We start from the raw sequence: 24,788 nt of genomic DNA, 5'->3' as shown, positions 1-24,788 counted from the left end.
TAAAAATGGAAATCTAATCTAAATAAGAGTGTTGAAGGGAATACATTGTTGGAATTTCATTTGTGCATGATTTTAAACTTATTTTTGACTTCAGAACTTATTTCGGTGGATTAATTGTGCTTTTTGTTTATTTGGATGAAATTAGATAACCTATATATTGAATGGGTTCCTAAAGTACAATTTGCTTGCTTAAATGATTTCAGTTGTGAGCTGTCATTATTATTCATTGTCATTATTTGCATGTTTAGATAGTTTCAATTGCTTGCCATCATTATCATTTAGCTGCAAATAGTCGCTCCATAAGTAATTGGCAACACATTTCCCCATGGATATCTCAGTCTTTAAATAAACTTGGAGATAAGATAAGATAAATTTATTAATGTCTAACAAGAGACCAAAAAGAGGGTCTAAGTCAACAATACAATAAAAGAACAACCAGCAGTGGGACCACCAAATGGTGCCTAGGAAAAGAGAAAAACCAAAACAAAGATGGAGAAAATCCCGAACAAAAGAGCAAGGGCAGAGGCTAATAACAAGCTAATTCCCACCAGTGATTGTGAAGAAGTCCAGAACCAAAGGATAGGGTGTGGGGTGAGGAGGGGCCTTGGGCCATCTTTGAGAACCTATGCCAATAGAGAGCCGTTGCAGAGATCGAGAATAACTCTTGTGAGGTCGAAGGAACTTGGTGTGACTAGGAATAGGAGGGTCGAGTATCTGTTTGGTACCTCGATCCCGAGAGGCCGAAGAGAAAAAGGACGTAATGAACTAATCAATGGATTGTCTCAATGACACCAGAAGCTGCATTGTGTGGTCCCTAAGTCTCGTGGCCCCTAGAGATAAAGTGCATGACATTGCTGGTTTGTGTGACTAAAAAAGGACGTGAGAGACTGACACCCCTTGAAAAGGCAATAACACCTTCCTTTAATGTTGTAGAAGATGGGGCAAAAAAAGATAAAGTGGGGTTTCATTTTAGGTGCTCCCATGTCACACAATCAACAAATCTGCTTCTTCCTTACAAATCTGCTCAACGTAAAAGGTCATATGTGGGTAGAGCCTACTAGGTGGGTTAATCCATGTAATGAATTGTCTGTAAATATCCATCCTAACATGCCCATTCAACTCCTACTGGGAAGGAAGAAGGTGAGTAGGGGTATCGAGTGAATAATGATAAGGAGGTAGGTGGTCAATATCAGTCCCCACAGTCTGCAAAAGAGTGGAAGCCCAAGCTCACCATCAATAGGTCTAAGTGTTGGACTCAATGTGAGCCATCAAATTAGAGGAATAGTAAGTGAGATAGGAATACCTCTGGCGTCCCTCAGTTGAATCAACGAAGCCCTTAAGCTGATGAATGAGACACACAAGGTCAAAGATGACCCCAAGTTTGAAACAATGAGCCTCAAACTCGACCAAAATGATGTTGGAAGGAGTGGAGTGGTGATACTTGACAATACGCTTGAGAAGAAGGGTTTGTACCCTCTCCATTGAGGCTTAGTTGGACTCCAAAAGGAAGGGCCCCCAAACCATTGAATCGTGCAACACCATTGGTCTGATCAAGGTATCTAAAAGAGTCATCTGGGACATGGTTTCTTGAATGTAGTATCCTCATTTTTAGCAAGTCTTTGTCATGATTGAGTTCATCATAGTGACCCTCGTGAGCTGACAGTGGGATTTGAGGGTCTCAGTTGTGGAGCTATTGGGCTTTCAAGTGGCCTATGGCAAGATTTGGCTCCATTTTGGGGTACTTACTATTTATAGTAAGTCAATAGTTGGTTCTGATGAGCTCTATTGAGTTAGAGGAGTTGAGTGATGCTCTTAGTTTTTATTTTTGGATTCTGTTTTGGGCTCCAAGAATCTTGGAGGGAGTATCTATTTTTAGTAAGTCAGCTTGACAGGTTCATTCATCGTCTTTCTTCATTAGAATCACTCCTGTGTTGTTAGATTTCGATTCGTATGCTTCTTCAGTCATTTTCATGAGATGAGTGAATTATTATTTTTATTCAACTAAATATGCCGAAGTTGCTATTTTTGTTAGTATTGTACTTTGGTTACCTTAGTGTCATAGCTCGTTCGAATTTGTTTGGAATGTTTTAAATCTTGGGCACAAGAAATGGTGGCCTTCTATGTGAGTATATTATGATATGGTTGAAAGGTTATTTTTGGGACCCAAAAGAAATTAATAAATTATATAATATGACACTTTAATAGATTTACTGTTATGAAATGATGTGTTGAGGAAGCTTCTTAAGTGGAGTGAATTTGGGAAACTAAGTGCCATTTGGGGATTATAAATATGAGCCCATTTGTGAAAGAAAAACATTCAATTGATTAATTGCTTTTGTTGTCTTTGTGACGTTTTCAAAGGTTGGTTTTTGCACCCTTGTTGAGGTATAAGGGTCTGATTTTTGAGTAGTGACTTTGCATGTTTGCGGCTGAAGTATAGCAAAATTGCCTTTGTTGTCCTGCAAAATGGGTAGTTAGGTAGTTACCGGTGTAGACACGGTTGTGTCGCTTCATTAGCATGTTTCGGGTATTATAAATGTGGCCTTCACTTATGGATTTGGCATCATCATTTTACTTTGTTAAATCATTATATGTTTCTTTCCTGTTCACCTACGGGCTGAACATTTGGCGTCATTGCCAGTTCGAATCCGGAGTAGTATGGAAGGCTGAGGATAAATTGTAATAACCATATGTTAACCAAAAAACGAATGAGGATGACAAAACATAAATTTTGGGAGGTGAGCACGAGGCAGCCCAAAACTTTCACATCTTGTACTGCGTAGGCCTCAAAACCTTTGTACGGAGACAAGTCGCAGAGATCGAGGTTATGCAAGAGAATTTATGGGATGCTATGCACGCAAGCACAACCACAAACAAATTTTTAGACCAACTCCCTCGTCTGATTGCACAAGCATACCTAGCACAGAAGAGACACAGGGAGGAAGTAGAATGCGAGGAATGTCGTTAGGAGACTCTCAAGAATTTCTATGAGAAGAGAGATGCATTGTGTTGCAAAACGGAACGATGAGCTTTTGAGCCATGGTGCCGAGAACACTTGAGTTTGTAACTGTCGTTTGAGTCCACACATGTATATAGATTAAATAAATAAAAGAAAGTGTTCTATTTTGTTTTTTATATAATAGTATATGTCAAATGCCCAATCTTTTAAACGAAAATAGGAACTTGAGGGAGAATGTTGATGAATTACAATTTGTGCGGGGGATTTAATCCAAGCCGAGCGAAGGTGGTGGTTAAGACAACTTGTCGAAGATCGGACTGTGGGACAGTTGAAGGAATCACCGAGGGTGATTGAAGGAACCGCGCGGAAGGCGCCAGAATTGTTGAGGGATACCACAGTCCACTAGAACGACGAGTATGGAGCAATGAGGAGTTGCTCGAGGAAACACGACACAGATTAACTGTGTTGGAGGAGACAAGAGAAGAGTTTCTGCACTCATCCCGTACACCACTGCGAGAGGGAGCCCGTAAAGAAGTGGGAAGGGAGGTGTGGCCAACAGAAGACATCGGGGCTCAAGAAAGTGTCGGAGGGACATTGCACGGTGGTCAGAGTAACCTGTTGGGACCAACTTCTAATAGTTCCGAGACACAACAAAGTGGTCAGCAAAGGATGAGAAAAACAATGTCTTAAAAGCAGAAACTCTCGAACTTTACAGGCGACAAGAAGGAAGGCCCTGTACGGCATTGCCGTACATGTGAAACCATATGGACTGCCAACTCCGTCACTGACACTGACGAGTGGTTGAACCAATTTCCAGCCAGCCTAGGGGGAGTGGTTGTGGATTGGTTCTCTAACATGGACAAGGTGAAGATTGCCACTTGGGATAATCTAAAGAAACGATTTCAAGCAGAATTCCAATTGCTACAGGACGACAACAAGGTTGTTGTGAAGATCTACGACTGTAAACAAAGAAAGAAAGATATTGTTCGAGCATACAATCGAAGGCTCAAAGATCATCTTAGCTGGATGGGTACTCAACCTGCGGATGAACTAAAGAAACGTTGGTTTGTCGAAGGAATCCGCAACACATTGAGAAGGAAAATGAAAATAGTCCCACCCACATCATATATAGATGCCTACGATCGTGCCTTGTACTTAGAAAGTGAGGGCAAGACCGCAAAGAAAAAGAACAAAAGTAAATCTTCAATCTTCCTCTAAGAGTGATGAGTCCTCTGATGAGGAAAGTAGTGCAAAGAGTGAGGAGGAACCTAGCAAGAAAGTACAAGCCCTCCAAAAAGATTTGGAGCGGATGAGAAAGGAGTTTAAGTCCATGAAGGGAGCCTCTGGTCACATTGAGGAAAGAGAACTATGGTGGAAGGACTGCAAAGAGAAAGGTCACCCAAAGGGAGCGTGCCCTAAAAAGGCAATGTGCGATACCTGTCAGATATCAGGTCATTCTACAAAGGAGTGCTCGTTCAACATGAAGACACGAAGTTAGTAGATACTGTTCACATAGGAACAACCATCCACTTCGGGCACTAATAATGAGACCCACAGCAACAACAATGCCACATCCAACGGCTATAGGAACAACTGCCGAGGAGGACGGGGCGGCAACGACAATAGGAATCGGATACAGTATGATTCCAAGGGAAGGCCCATAATCCAATGATGGGCATTTAACCAATGGGGCCACTTCGCCAGAGAGTGTCCGAAGAATGACACTAAAAGATTATGTCAATGGTGTGGTCTAGGGGACCACCAAGATGCCAGCTGCCCAAAACAAGTAAACCTCATTAACATTGATGAAGAAAATTTTTTGGTTATCACCCGCAACGAAGCTAAGCAGGCCACCTATCTTGACCCCCACACGGAGAAGCAAAGATTGCGGGAGGCACACGAGGACATAGAAAGGGGAATGAAGGCTACAAAGGATATGAAAGATACTATTCTTAGAAGATCGGAGGGGGGAGAACAACTTGGTCAGTCAGATGTTGCAAATGGAGGTGCTTGTTAGATTTCAAGACCTATTACAAACGGTACCGCAACTAAGGACACCATTATTGAATGCCCACTGAAACCTGTTGGAGACGAAGGAACAACCAACTGTACCAGATGTATATGAGCAATGTTAGTATGCTAATAGAAACCAAATTTAAATAAAGCTTCTACAAACTAAACAAAATTCATAAACTTCAAGATAGACTAAGATGATGGGATAGGCAAGTGGATGGTGGGTGAATGGATGAGGGATAGGATAGTGATAGATAATGGATTAGTCTTAGTACACAAGGCACCTGAATTACTAGGTTTTTACCAAGGTACCTATCCAAGGCGCTTGAATTGCCAAAATTTCACCATTGGACGCTTATTTCTCTTTACTATTTTTTTTTTGTATTTTTCAAAAGTTGGGTATACCAAGGATTTTTAAGCATAGAACTTCTTGAGATGAATGATATTAGTAGGATCATTCAAGAGTTCTCCTTCTGGTGTAGATAGCCGATAGGCTTCGGAGCCAAAGGATGCAGTGACAACATAAGGACCAAGCCATGTAGGTTCAAACTTGCCTTTCTTTTCTCGATTTGCTTGGACTTTCATGTTTTCTTTGAGGACCATGTCACCTGGCCGAAAGTGTCGTGGAAGCACCTTCTTGTTGAAATTCCTTTTGAGACGAGTTTGATAGACGGTGAGATGATCATAGGCTTGTTGTCTCTTCTCGTCTAAGAGATCTAGCTGGGTGAGCCGAGCTACTCTGTATTCTTCATCTGATATTTGCCCTTGCAAAGATATGCGCAAGGAGGGAAGTTCAACCTCTATAGGTAGTACCGCTTCGACACCATAGACTAGGGAGTATGGAGTTGTGCCTGTGGATGTACGGAAGGAAGTTCGATAGGCCCATAGGGCTGGATTTATTTGTAGATGCCAATCGCGACCAGAATCATTGACAACTTTCTTTAGGATTTTGAGGAGGGTTTTGTTAGTTGCCTCTGCCTGGCCGTTACCTTGTGGGAAATATGGGCTAGAAAAGCGATGATGGATGCAGAGGGAAGTGCATAATTCTTCCATGTTGAGATTTTCAAAGTTACCTCCGTGGTCGGTAAAGATGGTGGATGGGATGCCAAAGTGGCAAACAATGTGGTATAAGATGAACTTGGAGACCTGAACTCCTGTAGCTGAGACGAGGGGGACTGCTTCCACCCACTTAGTGAAATAGTCCGTAGCTGTTATTATCCATTTATGTCCATCAGATGAGAGGGGTGTGATAGTTCTAACTAGATCAAGGCCCCAACAAGCGAAAGGCCAAGGTGGTGCAATAGGTTGTAGATCCTGTGCTGGAGCGTGCACAAGATTTGCATGTTGCTGACATGGGAGACACTTTCTGACAAAGTCACAGGAGTCTTCTTCAATCGCAGGCCAATAGTAGCCTGCTCTAAGGATTTGTCGTACTAGGACAATACCACTCGTGTGGGCACCCCAAAGTCCGGAGTGTACTTCTTTTAACAACATCACGGCCTCATTTTGGTCTAAACATCGAGAGAGAGTATCGTGATAACCTCGACGATATAGGGTATTGGCTATGATAACATAGCGGGATGATTTTCGGATGAGGTTTTGGCGTTGGGTACGTGTGAGGTGAGGGGATATGATACCATCGTTAAGGTAAGCATGAATCTCATGGTACCAAGGGGATTTGGGACCAACCAAGATACAAACACGGTTTGAATCCTCATTCGCATAGGCGGGTGTGAGGCGCTGCTCGACTAAAAACTCATACTGTGTAGCTGTTTGGGGAATTTCCAAGAGCAAGCCTATAGTAGCCATAGCATCTGCTGCTTTGTTCTGTATTCGAGGCACTTGTGTAAACTGAAGCCTTGTAGAATGCTAGGTTAGCTGATCAACTAGCTCTTTGTAGGGTAATAGCTTTTCATCTTTGGTTTGATATTCATTTAGGGCTTGCTTGATGATGAGCTGAGAATCGTCAAAGATTTGTAACTCAACAATGTTCCATTCTGCAGCTATCTTTAATGTTGCTATGAGGGCCTCATATTCCGCTATATTGTTGGTGCTAGGGAATTGTAGCTTGAAGGCTTTTGGAATGTAATCTCCTTGAGGTGTGACCAACAATATTCCAGCCCCTGATCCATGAGATGTGTATGAGCCATCAAAATAAAGTTTCCATGGGGGCTGTTCTTCAATTAGACAGATATGTTCATCTGGAAATTCTGTGATCAACAGATAAGCATCTATTAGAGGTGCATCAGCTAGGTGATCTGCTATAGCTTGCCCTTTGATTGCCTTTCTGTCCACATATTGGATGTCAAATTCGCTATGGAGCATAACCCATTTGGCCAAACGGCCTGTAAGTGCTATTCTGAAGAGCATATACTTGAGAGGGTCGATCTTGGAGACTAGTTGGATGGTATGACTTAGCATGTAGTGGCGAAGCTTTTGAGTTGAGAAAACAATTGCCAAACAAGCTTTTTCCATAGGAGTATAATTGAGTTCATAACTAACTAGAGTTCTACTGATGTAGTAGATGGCTCTTTCTCTGCCATAGTCATCGAGCTGTGCTAGAAGCTCTAGGCGTTGTTGATATGTACAAAATTAGGGGACGACCAGGAATTGGTGGAACCAAGATAGGGGGATTGGTGAGATACTGCTTGAGCTGATCGAAGCTGTGCTGACATAAAGGATCCCACTTGAAGTTCTCATCCTTCTTTAGTAAATGTGAAAATGGTGTACACTTATCTGCAAGCTGGGAGATGAAGCGTCGGACGGATTGAAGCTTTCCTTGAAGAGAGAGAAGTTGTCGCAGTGTCTGGGGAGGAGGCATGTCTAAGATAGCCTTGACCTTCTTGGGATCGATCTCTATACCTTGTTTAGACACTATAAAGCCTAGAAGCTTGCCAGATGTGACCCCAAAGACACACTTCTTGGGATTCAGCATGAGATGATATTTGGCTAACCTATCAAAGACTTTCTCCAGGTCAGCAAGATGATCCATGAAGGTATGAGATTTGACCAAGATATCATCCACATAATCCTCCAAAATGCTATGGATGAGATCATGAAAAATGGCTGTCATAGCTCTTTGATAGGTAGCCCCAACATTCTTTAGGCCAAAAGGCATCATGTTGTAACAAAAGGTTCCCTAAGGGGTAGTAAATGCTGTCTTATGCTGATCCTCTTCTGCAATCTTGATTTGATTATACCTAGAAAATCCATCCATGAGGGACAAAATTTCATGTCCAGCTGTAAGATCTACAATCATATCTATGTTGGGCAAGGGAAAATCATCTTTTGGACAAGCTTTGTTAAGATCTCTGAAATCAGTGCAGATTCTGATGTCACCGGAAGGTTTAGTGACGGGGACCATGTTGGAGATCCACTCTGAGTAGTCGATAGGTCGAATAACCTTAGTAGCTAACATTCTTTCTAATTCAGCTTTGACTAGTAATGCCACCTTGGGGTGCATTTTTCTAAGCTTTTGTCTGACGGGCTTGACCTTTGGATCGACTGCAAGATGATGAAGTACAAGCTTTGGATCAAGTCCTGGCATGTCCTGATATGACCATGCAAATCGGCCAATGTTCTCTCTTAAGACCTCAAAGAGGAGATCAACTTGGTCTTGTGATAGGGATGCAGTAATGTGAACAAGTCTGGGGATCTCTGAAGAACCAATGTTGACTTCTCCAGTATCCTCAATTAGAATAGAAGACACCTTTGGTCGATTATCTTGAGGAGGCAATGCTAAATCTTCATGTTCTGCTTGTGGCTCTAGATTTTCTTGCTGAGGGGTTCTCTTCGCTGCCATAGCTAGTCTCGGATTCACCTTAGTTCCAGTTTTGGGTGTATCGGAACTAGGTTGGGGATTTTCTCCAAAATACCCCTTGGGATCTAGCTTGTAGATATAGGCAGAATCTGGCTTTGTTTGCTTATGAGGAGTTTCGGCTCCCATGAATCTCAGAAGTGCCTCCTTTGATGTGAACTCATCAATGTGTATGACGCTTGGTTGGTCCCAATCTATGAGTTGTGGATGGGCGAGTGGTAGGTCAATGAGGTGGATGGATAGTTCTTGGAGAACAGAGTCTCCGAGGGAGATTTGGTCTGGGATATCATCGTAGGCTCTCTTTTCAACTTCCTCAGGAATGTCTTCGATTTCGACAAGGTCGCAGTGAATGTTCGAAAAAGTGTGACCATCCGTATTGGTGCCCCAAGTTATGGGTATGCCAAAGCCAAGACCTGACTTCGATTCCCACTTGTGTGCATCGATGGGGCACTGCATGCCTCTTTATTCTGGTCCTAGACCACCACCTTGATAGTTCCATTTGTCAGTGATGAGCTTATGTTCTTGGGGATACTTCTGGCTGAAGTGATCAAGGTGTGCTTGATTTCTTTGAGGTGCATCCTTATGTAACCAATTGTTGATGTCTGGAGTGAGCTCCTCATGAAGAGGGATTTTCGAGGATACAAAGGTTGTTGGGCCAAACTGTTTGTATCGAGGAGGTGGAATCTCCTTAGCTTTGTGATATGTCGGTCGTCCATGGGCATGTGGATCAAGTGGGAGTGCCCCGACAACAAATGCATCCGATAGACTATACTCTCCACAGCCTTTGTTATTGATCTTCACGGTAGACAGGGTAGAGGCGAGAATGGTTTCTGGGTCATTACAAGTGTGGGATGAGTTGGCGATGGATGTGCCGATATCAATTCCAGGGCAATGGTTTGTATATGAAGCTTCAACCGCATTGCAGTAAGCAAAGGGTTCTGGATCGGCATGGATGGTTACCTCAGTGCCGTGATGCGGAAATTTGACGCACTGATGGTAAGTGGATGGAACAGCTTTCATGGCATGAATCCATGGGCGACCGAGGAGGATGTTAAATGGTAGGTTTAGATCAATAACATGACAGAGTGTTTCTTGGATGACTGGCCCAACCTTGATTGGCAACAAAATAGTTCCTTCTGTGGTTCTTTCCAAGTTGTCATAAGCTTTGATGGTGATAACCTCACTAATGATATCTGCCTCAGTATACCCAGCTTGTTTTATGAATTTTAGGGTGCAAATATTCAAGGCTGATCCATTATCTATCAATACTCTTTTCACGGCAAAATTGGATACCATGATGGCTATGCGAAGCAGAAGGGTGTGATCTGGCTCGACCATGGGTATGTCGGTGGGTTTGAATGATATGGCGCATTAGGAGGATAGGTGTCCCACAAGATTACGAAAATCAGTAGCGTTGATATCTGAAGGGACACGGGATTCTATGAGAGCACTATCAAGGATGTTTTTGTACACAGGACTAGTGCGGAGAAGGTCTAAAATGGAGATTTGGGCTGGCATGTTCCCAAGGTGTTCCAAGATATTGTACTGGCTTTTTGATGGAGCTGATGGTGCTGGTGAAACTGGTGGGCCTGCGATGTTAAATCGTGCTCTTCGAGTGGTGACTGCACACTCATTGTTTGGTCCTTGGATATTGATAACATTGACAGAAGGCTCTTTCTTGGATATACAACCTATAAGGCTACCATAGTCTATATAGGATGAAGTGTGGTCATTATTCTTCCCATGCTGTGTGTTTGGCTGGCGGTTGTTGGTGTTGTTGTTGTTGGCTTGGATAGGTGCTTTTCCAGGATTTTGGTTGTTGTGTGGAGGAAAAGCATTTTGATAGATTTGTAAGCCTGCATTGGGAGAGGTTTGGGCACCAACGGTGATTTCTTTCCGATCAATGAGGTCCTGCACATAATCTTTCAGTTTCATGCATCTGAGGGTGGTGTGACCTTTTACCCTATGAAATTTGCAGTACTCATTGTCTTTGTACCATGCAGCTTTGGATTGGCTTGGGTCGATTTGCTAGGTAGGAGGAAATTTGATGAGGTTTTCCTTGACTAATTTCTCAAAAATGACATCCAATGGCTCACCAAGGGGTTAATAGTTTCTAGGTGTAGGTTGGAATCTGGGCTTTTGTCCTGCAGCTACATTGATGGCATTAGCTTGATTGCTAGACCCGTGAAAGTTGGGTCTTGGATTGTGGTTTTGATAGCTTTGGTGGTTCTGTTGTTGGTAGTTGATAGCTTGTTGATTGTTTGGTTGATATGGTGGGTTGGACTGGTTTTGAGAAGGACCAACAATATTCACATGTCTGGTGTTAGTGACGCCATCTGTTGCAACATGCTTGTTTTTGTTCCAATACTTAGACTTGTCATTGGAATGTGATTGATTTTGGTTGGCTTCCTTGTAAATCTTGACGACACCATCTTTAATGAGTCCTTGTTCAAGGATCATTCCTTTCTCTTTGATGTCTTTGTAGGTTTGTAAATAGTTCATGGTCATGTGGTGAGCCAAGCTAGGATGGGTATTATCAATAAACATTTTCACCAAATGGCGCTCTGGCAAGGTGCAAGATATGCAGGTGGTAAGGGTTTGCCATCTTTGTAGATATTTGGGAAGGCTTTCTCCACCTTTTTGCTTAGTGTGGACAAGATCAACTACTGATAGCTCTGTTTCAACAAGATGGGCATATTGGGCTACAAATGCCTCAGATAATTCAGAAATTTTTTTAATTGTGCCATATGGTATTTTATAAAACCATTCAAGAGCTGGTCCGGCTAAGCTTTTGGGAAAGAGACGCAAGAGAAAGACATCATCGTATGCCACTTCTTGGCAGTGCATGTAAAATTCTTTGATATGTGTGACAGGGTCTCCTTTTCCTCTAAATTTGTCAAATTTGGGTGTCTCAAAATGCTTGGGAAATGGTGTCATGGTAATGGCTCTGTCAAATGGGTAAGGACACACATTCTCAAACTTGAAGGTTTTTGGATCATTTCCCTCTTGGATGTTTTTCAAAGCTGTCTTCATGGCTTCCCATTCTGCATTAATGGGTGATGGTTGGGGTGCCCCCAATGTAGGAGTGCCCTGAGGTAGATATGTGCTAGATGGGGCAATGGAATATGGATGGCTTTGAGGTATGGGCTGGTAGGGATTGTACATGGCTTGGGCAACTGAATGGTGGATGATGGGTTGCTGAGGTGGAGGTGGCACATATTGCTGCATGTGTTGCGAGGCTTGCTGCTGATATTCGATTTGAGGTTGGGATTGAGGAACATAAGCTGGCTATGGGATAAATGGATTGCTTTGTGGAGGTAAGGTATAAGATGGGTGTGAAGCTTGGGGAAAGGATCGGGGAGCTTGTGGAACTTGACTTTGGATTTGAGGAGTTTGACCAATATATGTGGGTTGTGACCCTATTTGGGAAGGTGTCTGCATGGCAAAAGAGGCCAAGTAATTGGTGGTTGGTGGTGGTGGATTTCCTCCTAGAAGTGCCATAGAAAAATATTTGGTGATAGGAGGTAATGGATTAGTTGGTGGTGGAGGTGGTGGGAATTGAAAGCTTGGGAATGGAACTGATGGGGTTTGATAGCTTGGTGGCTGGATTTGAAAGCTTGGTAAAGTGGTGGCAAGAGCTTGGGTCACTTGAGAGCTTGGCAGAACATTGGTAGTAGCTTGTGGGGTGTGATAGCTTTGTGGAGTGAAGGTAGTAGCTTGTGGATTTGTGGCTAATGGCACTAAGCGCCAAGGACCTAGTGGAAACGATGGAATTGTGTTCTGAGCGGAGGTAAACAGGCTGGGGGTGATAAAAGGTTGATTACTTGGCCCCATGGGGCGGCATCCCAGTTGTATATTGTTGCGGTTGGCCAAAGATGCTAGCACTGATTTGGGAGATGGGTGGATTTGGAAGGCTGGGTTGGGGGGCAGTAGCAACAATAGTGAAGGGAATGAATGATGAGGTGTTTTGGGTGAAGGGGGTTTGGGATGAAGTGGTATGGACCAATGGTGGAGTGGTGGTGGCTGGATTGGCTTGTGGAAGGGAGATTTCAACTTGAGTGGAGGCTGTTATGTTTGGGTCTGTTGGATCATATGGGGTGGGTTGAGGCTCTTCTTTTGGCATATATTGAGGATAATTTGAATCATAAGAGCCTATGGGTGGTGGGAGTTGTCCAAACAATGGGTGAGATGGCTCTGATAGGGGAGAAGGTCTTCCAAAGTCGAAGGCTCTAATGTTGTCCCTTCGAAAGTTAGCCATGATTGTGTCCTTGTTTTTGTCTATAATGGCATTCACCAATACTGCATTTCCTGGTTGGTTCATGCTTCAATGTCAGTAGGTGATGGTATGGTGTTCTCTGGGCTGAAGGATGGTTGAGTGCTCAAGGGGAGCAATGTTGTTGGATCCAAATGATAGGGCTCCATTGTTTCCTTCTTCTTCTTGCCTAAGCGAGTGACGGGTGGCATGAAAATGCAGAATGTTTCCTAGGGATGAGATGCAACAATGCTGATGGAGGCAAAAGAGGAAGGCTTTTCTATGCAAATGATTTCCTAGGTTGAGGCAAAGCTGTATGACAAAACCTAAGGAGGATTGGGTTGAGGATTCTAACTTCAAAGATATGTTGCCAAACTATGAAAGGTCTGCTTTCCTATGTGCAAGCTTGGTGGTGATTGTGTCAACTTAAGGATAGACTGATGATCCTTTAGGAAGAACACGAGATTGACCACTTGTGGATCCCAACCTTTAGCTCAAGGTGATGAGGGATGACAAGTGACAAAGCTAGATTACCCTAGACAAAGCTCTGTCAAAGGGATAACCTTAGTGAGATTGATGGATTTGGAAGTTTTTAGGAATGACAAACTTTTGGCAGGGTGACAACAATTTTGAAGGCTTGGATGTGAGGTTTTGATTGCTGGCTAGATGGTTTGGTTCTAAATGAGATGAATGAACTAAAATGCTTTAAGGGGATGACTAAGGATGGCTAGCTTACTTACAAAGATGACTCTAATGCAAAAGTGAAGCTTATGCAAGAAGATGTGGAGAAACAAGGGGGTCTAATCATAGAAATCATGCCTAATTGGTAAGGCATAAGCATTGTTAACTCCTGGATGTTGGTTAAATTGGATGGTGCGATCTAACCAGGCGTCTTGAAGGGCTTTGTCAGCAGCTTTGTCCTCTGCTTTGTGGAGTTTGGCAATTCGAGGGCTTGGTGTTAGTTCCTTTCTCTTGGCTGAAAGTTCTTGATATGCTTGAGATGGCTTGAGTTTGACTTTGTGAAACTTCTGTTTGGGTTTGGGTTGCTCTGACATCAATTCCTGAATCTGCTTAGCTTTGAGAGATCTTGGTTGTTTTTCTTCAACTTGTTCAACTTCTGGAATAGGCAGTGACTACGCTAAGTGTGCCCTAAGCTAGGATTGACCAAGTTTGGCAAGCATGCATTCAATAAGTAAAAGACCAAGCAATAGATAGAAACAACCAGATAGAAGTTTTGATTCCCAGAATGTGATACTTGCGCCAAGGAGTGTGCATGTTTTACAAATGTTTCGATCAGTCACTTCAAACCCATTAACATCTTAGATGGTTGTTTACAAGGCTGACAGTTGGTTTAGCTAGGGAGTCCTCGATATACCCAAGGTACGTGAGGCCCAAATCTGTAGATGAAACCAAAAAGATGTCACACAGCCGAAAGGAGCGGTAACCCACTTCTCTTTCACTTCTCAAGGGTATAAAGTTCCTTGAGGCTTAGCTCGAGTGACAAAATCTTGATCCCAAGAGAGGTGTCTTTCGATTCACCTCCCGGTTCTTATACTCCGTCGAAACGCTGGAGTTGAGGTCGTCCAAGGGGTGATGAAATCCCCAAGTAGGTCTCCTAAAAAGAAACAAGGTTTTGGATCCTAATCTTATGCACCCAAGATGGCCTCAAAAGACAACAAGGGGAGAGAAGACTTGGATGACCTTGGGCTAAAAAACACGCTTGTTCTTTTTACCAACTGACTCTTATGTGTGCTGATCTAGACTTTGCAAGCACTCATGTTTAAGAGACAATGTTCAATTCCAACTTTGAAATGTGCCAACAAAGCAAAATCGAGCGAAGAATGAATACAAGAAGAATAGTTAGAGTCAACAAAAAAGTAAACCTGCGCGCTCGGAGGCCCTCCACGTCAAGTATCGATTAATTTTCTTTAAGGCATTCAAGAGTTGGTGTGATTTTGTTTTTAAGCCCAAAACAAAGATGTGTGAGATTCGATTTCAAGCGCGCGCCCGGAGGCCCTCCACGTCAATAGTTGTTCAATTTTAGTGTCCAAACTTGAAGTGTGATCGTTTTAGTCTAAAGTTTTGGTCATTTAAGAATTTTGATAAAGTTAAAGCAAACGTTCAAAGACCAAGTGAGTGAGTTAGATTGTGGAACATTTAACACCTTTTTCAAGTAGACCCATCCCCATAGATGGCGCTGAGATTGCAACCAATGGTTGAATTGATAGGTGGTTAGAAAAGAGTTGAGTCCAAAGAACTACTCAAATTGATTTTTGCAAATTTGTATTTAACTTAGCGAGGTTTCTTAAATGTCCAAAAATCAAACTTTGCCTAAATTGCATGTGGAAAAGAGATTTGTTTTGTTCAATTTTAAAAGCTCCAAATGAAGTGTTTGATATTGCAATGGTTAATTGACCATTTGCATTCAAGATTGGATTTGTTGTTTTAATCATGTATTCATAAAAAAAACAAACTTGATTTTAATCCATGGCACTCAAGAGTGATTTTAGCAACATGCATTCAAAGACAAGTGATTAAACATTCAAGTTTTTTCCTTTGAGCATTCAAGATTGAGATTTTGTGTGTTGTTTTAAGAACTTTGAAGTGCTTTGTTTTAACCTTAGATCATTTAAGATTGTTTTGGACTGAAAAGTGAAAATGACTCTTTGGACTTTGGTTTTCATTCAAGATTTGTGTTCTAGTTTGCATATTTTAAGCCCAAAAATGATATTCCTGGATTGTTTTGATGCATGAAAAACCTAAGAAACATTCAAGATTTTGCAACAAGACATTTGTTTGGAACAAATAACAAAGCTTTTAGGACAATTTTTGGCAACCATTTAGGACTCTTAGTTTTCATGAGATTTTTAAAAGAACTTTAAAATAGTTGCAAATGAGGTTCATTTTATCTTTGATTGATGCTTTGAGTTTGATTTAGATTTTAGTGTGCACTTAGTGTTGATTTTGAACCTTTTGAAATTGAAACTTGAAGTTCTTTTTAAATTTCCAAAAATGAAGTGTTCCTAACTTTGCATGAATGCATCTAAAACCTTGATATTGCAAAGATGCAAATGATTGGATTGGTTTAGTTTCACTTGTTAAAAGGCTTTTTTTTTTTCTTGCAAATTTTTAGTTTTTTAATGGATTTAAGTATGATTTGGGGGTTCATTTTAAGCACTAAAAAGAAGTGTGTATGATTTTGCTTCCTTAAAAAAAAATGGCCAAGATCTCCCACAAGAAGAAGAAGTAGATGGAATAAGAAGAATATAGACAAGAAGAGGAAGAAGAATTCCAAGTGCTTTGTCCACCTATAAGCTTGAAAAATCTGCAAATACTATGAGATAGACTATGAGTTCCTTTGTCTTCTTCATGCTCATGTGGACCTACAAAACCAATTTATACAATCCTACCAATCACAAAAACAAGCAAAATTAGCCAAAATTAGCAAGTGACATACAAAACTTGACTAAAAAAGCTAATGAAGATGACCCATGCGGGGTCCCACCGGGCGTGCCAAAATGTATATGAGCAATGTTAGTATGCTAATAGAAACCAAATTTAAATAAAGCTTCTACAAACTAAACAAAATTCATAAACTTCAAGATAGACTAAGATGAGCTCTTAATTGAGAATATGAGCCATTAATGGGCTTTCTCAATGAGAAGCTTTCTTGTTGAGTAGCTTTGTCTAAATAGATAGGATGTATGCTCAAGCTTTATGCTTCAAAAAAGGCTTCAAATGGAGTTGGAATTTGGGTGTGAGTGTATGGTTTTGATGTAAAATGGCTTCTTAAAATGGCATTATGACTTTACTTCATTGATTGTGTTGTTTTGCAAAAGGGAAAGATTCAATTTATAAGCAAGAGGCTTGAGCGCTTGAGGGCTAAGATGCAAGGATGGGAAAAAGCTCATGGAGGGCTCAGATTGCATGAGAGGAGAGCACATGGATTGTGCTTCCTTACAGCTAATCAGGGAGTGACACATGTCACAGGGTGAGAGGATGGAGGAAAGGGGAAGGATGAGTCAACAATGGAGGCTCAAGGGATAAAATCTTCATAAAGACCCTCATAATGGCTTGTAAGAGCAATAAAAGGGTTTGAAAGAGTCATTTATGGCCTAGTGGGCTTCATAAAGTTTTATGGTTGGGATATTTTGAGGGAGATGAGAGGAATTTCGACTTGGGCTTGATTAGGAAGGTTTTAAGCTTGCTTAGGATTGTGCAAATGATTAGAGGATGGATTAGGATGGTTTAGGATCAGCTTAGGGATAGGCAAGTGGATGGCATTTAATGAGGGTGGGTGAAGGAAGAGATATTTGTTAACTTTGGCTTGGGTTAGTAAGTCTTAACCCATTTTTAGGGAATGTGACAAGGTTAGGAGGGGATTAGGATTAGGTTTAAAGACATCTTCTAGAAGAGTCTAGACTTTGGATGAGGATAAAGACCTTCTAGAATAGTCTAGAACTTCCTAGGATGAGGATGAAGACTTTTTAAAAGAGTCTAGAACTTCTTAGGATGAGGATAAATTAGATTTTTAGGAAATAAATAAAGTTTTATTTATTTCAAGGGTTTGGGTTGAGGAGATATTTATTAAAACTTTTTTAATAAACATGAGGATTAATATTTAATCTTAATTAAATATTTTGAGTTGGGATTAGGGGTAGGAAATGATGGGATTAACCTTTAATCAAAATTAAAGAAGGATTAGAAGATTTTGCAAGAGGTTAGTGGTCTTAAGGAAATTGGCTAAGTTTTGGGCAAAAAAATTTTTTTTTATTTATTTTGGGTTTTTTGGTCAATTTATTAATTAAATAATTAATAAATAAGGAAATAATGTTTAAATAAGATTTAAACATTTTTGGGAGAGATTCCTTAATTAAATATTTTTAATTAAGATAAAGGGATTTAATGGCACAAAAATAAATAAATAAATAAAATAAATAATTAATTAATGAATGATGATGTCATCAAGAATTTTTCAGAAAATAAAAATACTTTATTTTTTAAAGGTTTTTAGGTGTCTACACCAGAGGGTCGGCCACATATCCCATGTTGCTGACAGTAAGCAACGATTGTCACCCGACGGTGGTTGAGATGGGAATCCTCGAAACAATCTTGTTAGACACCATTGTGGATGGTGGGTTCGGGGTGAACGTTCTTCTCGAGGAGACGTGGAAGAAATTGGGCAAGCCTACCCTATGGCCACCAACATTCAACCTGCTCGGCTTAAACCAACAAGGGATAAAACCCCTAGGGACCTTGGTGGCTCAATAAGTAACCATCGGGATAGCCATTTGTGTTGGACTTTGTAGTGACTCCCTTGAAGAAAAAGGGATATGATGCCATTCTTGGAAAGTGAATCACAACTAGAAGAAAAATATTTTGTCGATGGAAAGCTGAGGGCGAAAGTTTGCCATTGATCTCCAAACTCAAATAGTAAGTGAAGAAATGGCATTATCGTCGGAGTCCGAGTCACATGGGGAACATCAGACAGATGAGGGAAGAGCCCATATGGATCCCAATGATGAAGGCATTTTAGAATTGGAAAAATGTTCAAGAGACCAGACTAGTTCACAAAATGGACTTTTCGATTGGTAGATGGGAGATTATGAGCTCTTCCATTTTTACATGCTTGGCATTGAGGACCCGGAAGATGAGAAGGAGGTATCCTCACTGGAGTTAGTGGAATACAAATAAGGCAATGTGGAGATCAACGAACGCCTCCCCCCCCCCCCCCAATTCTTTGAAGGGAAAGCTATAAGATACGAAGAGCCGTTAGTAGAGGCTACTAATCTTGGTGACGCAGAGAATCCGAGGAACATTCTGGTTGGAGACGACTGGAACCCTGTAATGAAGGTTGCGGCATTTAAAATCTTTATGGAGTATAAAGATGTTTTTGCGTGGACTTACAAGGATTTAAAAGGGGTCTGGCTAGAAATGTGTGTCCACCGCATACCCTTGGTACTCGGAGCCTTACCAATGCAGAAGTGGTCGTACAGAATGAACAAGAACTACGCAACTCGTGTCGATGAGGAAATACAACGAATGCTGGAAGCCGGCATAATATTTAAAGTTCAAACAAGTGAGTGGGTGTCACCAATTGTGATATCCATGAAGGAGAGGATCCAAATCTGGATATGTGTGGATTTCCAGTGCTTGAATGCGGTCACAATAAAAGATCCCTTTCCAATCCCGTTCACTGACACAATTTTGGAAGAAGTGGTTGGACACGACATGTATTCCTTCATGGATGGATTCTCTGGCTATAACTAGAACTCCATTGTTGAAGAAGATAAATTGAAAACTACTTTTGTGGTGGAGGATGGAGTGTATGCTTACAACCGAATGCCCTTTTGGATTGTGTAATGCACCTGCTACGTTTCAAAGAATCATTTTGCACATTTTTGACAAAATGTTGGTAGGCAACTTCTGAGCATTTTTGCATGATTGGTCCATCTTTAGTGGACATTCACTTGAAGGCACTCGAGGAGTGTATGGAGAGGTGTCGGCGGGCTAGGCTAGCATTGAATCCTAAAAAGTGTCGGTTTATGGTTCCTCAAGGCAAACTACTTGGGCACATTGTTTGTAAGTTAGGATTGAAGACCGATGCCTATAAAGTAAGGGTGATCGTGGAAATGGAAGCCCCAACGGAGGTACCTGGAGTCAATTCTTTTCTCGGGGTACATTGGATATCATAGACGGTTCATAAAGAAATACGCCTGAATTGCTCTCCCTCTGGACAAGTTGACACAGAAGAGAGAACCGTGCATCTGGAGTTCCGAGCAGGAGACTACCTTCACAGAGTTGAAAAATAGATTGTTGAGGGGGTCCATCTTGGTGCACTCGAACTAGGACAAGGAGTTCTACATCCATGTGGGCGCTTCAAACTTTGCCATAGGTGCAATGCTGGCGAAGACTGGCTGTGGAGAAGTTGTAAGGAGGGCCGACAAACATTACCAAACAAGTGGTTACAACGAAGTTTGAAAGAAAGAAATCCCTTTACGGAGAAGAGCATTCAATGCCGGGAAGCAAAGCCTAACCGTTTTTGTTTTGTATTATAAAGACAAAATAAAAGATGGTTAGTATGAATTTCGCAGGGAAGAGAAGGCAATGGAAAGATTAGTTGAAGGAAAATAGCATGGAAAAGAATGTGAGTGTTGGCTTCTAGAGTTCGAGTTGTAGGGCCGACAGCATCCAGCAACAAGAAATAGAAGGTGAAGGCCGATCTGTCACATCTCACAGTTCAGTTCGAAGGGTTCAATGGTAGTGAGTGCTGGAGATGGTGGCAAGAGATGGCGGATACAGACCTAATCAAGCAAATTTTGGTCTGTGCCCAAGTACATTGGGCAATACAACTCCCGGTATTCTCCATTCGGCTATTTGAGACGATCCTGACAACCATGATCAAAACATACAACAGGAACAGCTGAAGAAGCACTTTTGTCTACAAGAAGTAGTGGATGACAGTCTCCTTCAAAGCAAGAGATTTCAGCAAGGTACTTGGCATTCTTGGCCAAGGAGGTCGCAAAGTGGTGACTAAGAATCACAAGTTGCCGCAAGGACGCAAGGAATATTGTGTAAAATTGGTAGTCCGCAACCTCACACTAGAGGAATTGGAGTTTGTGGTGAAAGGTACGAAGAGTCAAGGACTACGACGAGATTTCATTCGAGAGGACCATTGGAGATGTATTATGGATGTAATAAGAAGCAAGGTGACAGGGGCGAGTAGGGCCTCAGACATTGCCCTACCTCAGATTACATTCATGAATGATATTGTGTATGATTGGGCTATGGTCCTTGCAGATAGAATGGAGGAGTTTATGACATTACAACATCAGACATTTTTTATGCCACGTCATGCCATCAGCTTGTTTCTGGAAGTAGCCCTTCATCAAGTTCCAGTAGACGACTTTGAAGTTCCACCAAGAGGGAAATTGGTGCCAAGAGAACCTCTAGTATTCTAGTGTAGGCATTTAGATACAGGTGGAACTGCGGCCGGTTAGAAGAGGGGATTGCAGGGGTTGGATGCATACGGGGACACAGACAGCAGAAGGGAGGAAACCACAAAGAGCAGTGAGGCTGATTCAGAGGAAGAGAGTACCTCGACAAAGGTTGGGACTGATGCTGCAGTCGGAGGGTCCACACTTTTCACCCCTCCCCAGTTGCCCAGTTCGACACACTTGACAACCACTACCTCGCTTATTCCTCCGTTTAGCCAGAGGCATGCGCTAGTTATCATGACTCCATTGATGGCTAGGATAGAAGCGATAGTTGTTATGACTCCACTGAACGTTTTAGCAGATCTAGTTGCACCAGCAGTGCCAGCAGTAGAGTTAGTAGAGATGCACGTGCCAGAGCCTGAACCTCAGGTTCGACTAGATGTGATCAGCTCTAACGTTGTTGTCACCATATCTTTATCTTTGTTGGTTGACGCCCAGCTAGCACAGCCAGCACAACTGGAGAAGGTTGAGGTGATGGATAGAGCCAGTGTATTTTTGGGACAGCAATTTTGACTCATTCCTGCAGAGGTCGATTCCTCCATTCAGTCCACAAGACAGGGAGAGGTATCCCTAGGAGTAGCTGCCATATTAGAGCCACAGGAGGTGGGAGTACCATAGTCTGAGGATGTGCTCGAAGATGAGGAGGCGACACGGGATGTGGACGTGGCTACCACAAGAGAGGCAAAGATGGATACAGATATGGAGTGGGATATTGAGGTTGTGGGAAAAGAGGACTATGGGTCAGATGAGGATAGATGCAAGGCATACATCAAAGCTTGGAGGTTGTGATGGAGAGAGGATGAATCATTGGATATCAAGCTTTGACCCATAGGAAGGAGTTACATTTGGTTTGAGCCCAAAGCCTGAGTTGGGACCGTGCAGCACTGCTATGGAGAAATTGACACACGAGATAGTAGGGGCGTATAAGGACGTCTACTATGCACATTGACGTGTAGAAGTAGATAGGGAAATCGAGAGGATTTCAGCTATGAGATCTACAATAGTCGAGATAGAAGCTCGAGAGAAGTTAGCTGTTGAATTCGTTAGCCAATAGGCAGCATAGGCAGCATGGGCAGCTGAGTGAGCAGCGCTTTTGCGAGATAAGGAGAAGGCCGAACAAAGATTGCAAGTGGCTGAACAAGGATTGTAGACAACCCAGGCCCAGGCCATGGAGGCAGGACTTATCTTGAAGGAGGTAGTGGAAGTTAACACATGGACATAGAAGGACTTACTTTTCCGCACTGATCAAGTTTATGAGTTGCGCCGGCAGTAGAACACTTCAGTGACGCAACCTCCTCCCTAGTCTATATTGTTTCCATGTTTGTATGTTGTCTCCTAATTTTGTTAGTTTTTGAGTTGCTAGGAGACGACTTTTCTTTTCTTTTTTTTTGTTAGTTTTTGTTGTCTGACAAAATGGGTAGTTAGGTATGTCGACATGGTTGTGTCATTTCATTAGCACCATTTCGGGTATTATAAATGTGGCCTTCACTTATGTATTTGGCATCATCATTGTATGGAACATTTTAATGTACGAAAAGCATTTGATGAATGAATAATATTTTACTTTGTTAAATCATTTTATATTTCTTTCCTGTTCACCTACGGGTTGAACAACCTTTGCTTCTCTTTTGTATTTACTATGGGGTTTAAAGCCTGAAATTGTCTGAGATTTTGGATTGCAATCACTGCCGAGTTACAGTGACTTGCATAATACTTCTCTTCTGTTCATTCTGCATCTAGGAAATTGATTCATGTTGGAGATTAACAGTTTCTGAGAGAACCTTGATGCTACATGGGTTTAATTACATCTGCATTCAGGGCTGCAGATGCCTGTGTATATATCTGGTGGCTGCCGTCCATTCTGAGGCAGTGTTTTTGCATTATAGTGACCTGTGATCACTGGTAACAGGCCTGCGTCTATTTCTTTGTGCCTGCTAACCACTTATAGGCCTGCAAGTGATTACATCAGGGCCTTTAATTTATATTAAGGCCCCGGGACCTCCTATTATGCCCTGCGATCTGTTTATAGCTAAGTTGCCGGATTGGATTTTGGTTCGGATGCGGGGGTTCAAAATTCACTCAAATGGACTGGGTTTGGATTAGTTTTGGGTTTGTCCGTATAAGATTTTTTTTTTTTTCATTTTATATATGTGTAAAAATATACTGCAGCAAATAAGTTCATACACCACTATTACTACTGAATACACAGACCAGCTATTGTGTCATCCAGAATGACAAACATTCATCAAGTCATCTCTTCCTTAAAACAGAAGTCAAGAAGAGTCTACAGCAATCTTGAATCATCTTGGATCCCAGAAATTAGACATTTGGTAAGATTCCTATGAATAATGATTGCTTTCCTGAACTGTAGGAAATAACATTGTAACTTTTGCATTCTGCAAACTTAAGTAACACCAAAGAATGGCTCAATTTCAATCACGCCCATCAATATTACTCATCATCTAAAGTTTGAAACTAACCAATTATCCTCTAATTGCATCTCTTAGTTGGAATTACAACCGCAACTTCCAGCTGGGAGTGTTGCAAAAAATGTCTTTCATTGTTTGTCAACAATCCCAGTGTTTTCCATCATATTCTGCCAGGTTTATTATCCAGCCAAAATAAAGTTACCGAATAAATTCTAAACCCAGACTTCTGAGTCACGAGTAAAAATTATGCTGATATAATATATCTAGCTATTGTATAGTTTGGTTATAATATTTTTCTAGATGACTTAATTCTCTGTCAAGCCATTCATGAATATTCAACCAAAAGATTAGTCTAGGTTCCTTAACATTTTCACTGCAAAATTTGTTTTTTTTCTAAATTCAAGCCAAAAAATTTAAATTAAGTACTTGGAAGTTTCTCTGCATATTTTTCCTTTTTGAACGATAGAAAATAATCCCTCAACTTTAATAAATAACTCCCCATTTATTTAAGTGGAGAAATAGAATACAGCTTCACATTTCATGCTATAAGCTAAACTTATTATTAACTTTTTAAGTGTTTGTGCTTTATGAATATAATTTTTCCTTTGACTTTTAATATCCTTTATTAGCTAATGGGAAACAATAAAGCCTAACGTAATACAATGACAACATTTTTTCACTGCAGGTAGCAAAATTATTTTTATAGTGACTATCAATCTTCTATGTTTCCGGTGTGAACAGCTCGAGAAAATTCACATCAAATTCACAAATTGGAAAAAAAAAAATCATTCAAATTCCATCCGGGCTCCGCTAATGTCTAACACATTCGCTACAAATTCCCCTAAAATCGACCAGGGTTTGAAATATTGGATCCACAGGGAATTTCACAGGCAACAGATGAATTTGAACAGACTTCTAACTGACTATGAATTTCAAGGAATCGAATGTCGAATTTGAGGATTTTAGAGCCAATATGGCAACTTAGCCTAAAGGATGCAATTAATATCCTATTGAACTGAAACATAGGTATTGTGGTGTATTTTACTATGATGCTTTACTATTAGCATAGTGGTGTATGGACTAGTTTGTTGTTGCATATATACACACACATAAATATTTAAAAATAACATATGTTTTAATATGGACCAACCCAAAACAAACCCAAACGACTCTGAACCTTAATTTGTACTGGCAACTTTGTTAATAACAATAACTGGGCCACTAAACTGTTGTAAGTCCTATCCATAGCATCAAATTTTATTGCTGTAACTAGCCAAGACATGCTGGATCTGATGTTGGACACCTTGAAAGAAGAGCATTA

General features: G+C 41.3%; 1 protein-coding gene across 4 annotated transcripts in view; it reads left to right on the top strand.

The window, feature by feature from the left end:
- The window catches only part of ILA (putative protein kinase regulator ILITHYIA), a 265,229-nt gene that overhangs the window by 187,877 nt on the left and 52,564 nt on the right, over positions 1-24,788 (top strand). The gene's annotated exons all lie outside the window — the stretch shown is intronic.

Source organism: Cupressus sempervirens, chromosome 7 (assembly GCF_028749045.1).
Source record: "Cupressus sempervirens isolate cs-2001-9-10 chromosome 7, ASM2874904v1, whole genome shotgun sequence".
NCBI classification, from domain to species: domain Eukaryota; kingdom Viridiplantae; phylum Streptophyta; class Pinopsida; order Cupressales; family Cupressaceae; genus Cupressus; species Cupressus sempervirens.
This window is presented reverse-complemented; position numbering and strand designations above follow the sequence as displayed.